General features: G+C 45.2%; 1 pseudogene; it reads left to right on the top strand.

Annotated features, from left to right (window-relative positions):
• The first annotated feature begins 1,854 nt into the window (after positions 1-1,854).
• Positions 1,855-2,784, top strand: LOC100754948 (annotated as a pseudogene).
• The last annotated feature ends 311 nt before the right edge of the window (positions 2,785-3,095 follow it).

Raw genomic sequence — 3,095 nt, 5'->3', positions numbered from 1 at the left:
ACTGTGTTGGATAGATGAGGGAACCCAGTTAAGACAGTTAACTAGTTAAACAATAAAAGACTCTTTGCTTTTGCATTGGAATGGGTCTCGGTGATTTTGGGGTTCAGAATTTGGGCACACCTATCAATCTTGGTTGGTGAGAGTCTCCAGTGACATAATGCCTGGAAAGGCCCTTGCATTAGCTGCAAACAGCGTAAGGGTTTGTCCCAATTTCCCATGGTTTCCCATGCAGTGCCCTCACTGTGACAAAAAGAAGAGTGGAAAAAGAAGAATTTAGAATAAAATAAAATATTGTGGGCTCACAATATGGCTCAGTGGGTAAGGTACTTATCAACAAGCCTGGCAATCTGAGTTCAGGGGTGTCCAGGACACAGTGTCCCACATATTGTCCTCTAACCTTCAAATGCCCATACACACACATACAAATATATAAATGTGGCTTTTAAATGTTAAGTAAAATAATATATTGATGTGGAAGGCATGATGAAACAAACAGGTCTTTGTACGCCCCCACCCCCGCCCCATTTTAGGCATTCTTAATTTGTAGCTGTGGATAGCTTAGAACTCTCTCTGTAGACCAGGCTGGTGCTGAGCTTGGTGATCAACCTGCCTCTGCCTCCCGAGTGTTGGAATCAAAGGTGCACATCACCACATCCAGCCAGTATGAATTTAAGTATGAGTTAAGTATCAAGTGTTTTCCGTCCACACTGGCCTCCCCTGTGATGGATTATAGACAGGCATGTGCCACCAGTCTTAGAATTTTTGTTTTGTTTAAAGACTAGATCTTATCATGCTGCTCAGGTTAAGTCAATGTCCTAGGTTGAAATGATCCCCTTGCCTCAGCTTCCTGAGCAGTCGTGGCTACTAGTGTATGTATGTACACCATCATGCCAGGTCTTAGGTGGGAACTTGATAAAAGTTAATATGAATTTTAAGTTCAGAAAAGAAATATGTGAAGCCAGACAGTAGTGGAGCACACCGTTAATCCCAGCACTCAGGAGGCAGAGGCAGGCAGATCTCTGGTCTATAGAGTGAGTTCCAGGACAGCCAGAAATATACAGAGAAAACCTGTCTTGAAAAACTAAAAGAAAAAAAAAGAATCATATGAAATGGAGTTTTCTATTCTCTCTCTCCCTCCCTCCCTCTTTCTAATTGAAAAAAAAAAAAGTTTTCTGTCTGGAGAGATGACTGAGCAGTTAAGAACACAGGCTGCTCTTCCAGAGGACCCAAGCTCAATTCCTAGTATCTACATGGCAGCCAGAACTGTCTATAACTCCGGTCCTAGTGGCTCTGACACCTTCATACAGACATAGCAGGTAAAACACCAAAGCATCTAAAAAAATTTTTTTTTTTAAGTTTCATACAATGTATTCTCATCAAGGTTTCCCTTCCCCAACTCCTCCCAGATCCTCCCCGCTCACCCAACTCCATCACTCTTTCTCTCTTTAGGAAACAAACAGGTAAAGTAATCACAACCATAATAACCATGAGAAATATTAATGAAAAAATGTTAAAAGGAGGACATGACTGCTCCAAGGTATGGTTGGGGAGAGGGTTTATTGTAGATACAAGGGAAAGCACAGCCAGAGGTATCTGGAAGAGTCCAGACTGAACAACAAGGCCATGAGAGGAGAGAGGGGGAAGCAAGGGAGGAAGTGAAGAGAGACAGGAGAGGAGAGCTAAGGGAAGAGCCTCAGACCGTGTGGCCAAGAGGCAAAGAGAGTACCTGGAAACCTGGAGATCTAGAGAGAAAAAGGAAAAGAGACTGGTGTAGCCAAATGGCTGGGTTGTGTAGGAATCAGAGAAGCTTCGGGAAGGAAGCCCAGCCTGGGGCTGGAGGGTTAAGGGTAAGGCATGGGGTATGCCAGCCAGGACGTCTCTGTAACAGGTACTAGCAATGCTGAGAGAAGCTGAGGACAGCGTCTGCTTTTGATATGCCAATAGGTACCTCAGCCATTTGTGTGTGTGGTGGGGATTGAGACCTAACAAAATACACACACACACACACACACACACACACACACACACACACACACAAATCTATAAAAACACAAAATCAGGATCCAGCTAGCCACTGAGGAAGTGTGACATGTAGAAAATGAGGAGAAATTTGAAATCACAAACTTGGACAAGAAATCAGGGATGACCCTGAAGATTAAAGGCAAGATCCACAAGGATGTTAACAGCTTCACCATTAACCTGGGCCAGGGGCAAGACAAGCTGAACCTACATTTTAATCCCCGCTTCCACGAATCCATCATTGTCTGCAGGAGCTGGGGACAAGTCACTGAAGTCCAGGATCAGAGGTCAAGGTGTGGTGAAACGGGAGCCCAAATATGAACCTCCTGCCTGGACATGGGAGCACCACCAGGCACCCCGGTCCTGCTGATATTCGCCCTCCCGTTGCAGTTCACCGTGGCCTTCCATAATGATGAGTTCAAGGTGATGCTACCTGACGGGCACACGGTGACCTTCCCCAACAGGCTGGGCCACAACCACCTGCACTACCTAGGCATGGATGGGCTCCACATGTCCTCCTTCAAGCTTGGGTGAGCATGCAGCTCTTCAGCTCACAAACCTGTTCCAGCCCATTGCAAGTCATGTCAGAACCACAGCCTTTAAAAGGTCCTGCACTCCCCAGGATTCACTCGCAGCTTCTGCCCTTCTTCTGACTAACTCCAAGGTCAAGAGCAAATAAAAGAATCCACATTTATTATTTCTACATTTAAAAAAAAACACCACAAAAGGAGAAACTATAATACGCAAGCAAAAGGCTAGTTAGACAAAAATAAATGTCCAAACAAAACAATACGAGACAAAAAGTCTATTTTAAAAATACCCTTGTGTTGGCTATCTACTGCTGAACATGGGGGCCTACCCTTAACTGTGGTTAATATAACCACTGAGAAAACTAAGTTTTCCTTTGCAAGCAGATGTCAGTCTGGTGAGGAGTGGGAGCCTGTGTCCACTTTGCCATCGCAGCGCTGGGACCTCATCTGGTTTGCACTTGGGCAGGCCCTGGGCATGCTGCCAGTCTCTGAGTTCATATGGCATCAGTCCTGTCATGTCTGGAAGTCACTGTTTCCTTGGAGTCA

The sequence above is a fragment of the Cricetulus griseus genome, chromosome 3 (genome assembly GCF_003668045.3).
Source record: "Cricetulus griseus strain 17A/GY chromosome 3, alternate assembly CriGri-PICRH-1.0, whole genome shotgun sequence".
NCBI classification, from domain to species: Eukaryota; Metazoa; Chordata; class Mammalia; order Rodentia; family Cricetidae; genus Cricetulus; species Cricetulus griseus.
This window is presented reverse-complemented; position numbering and strand designations above follow the sequence as displayed.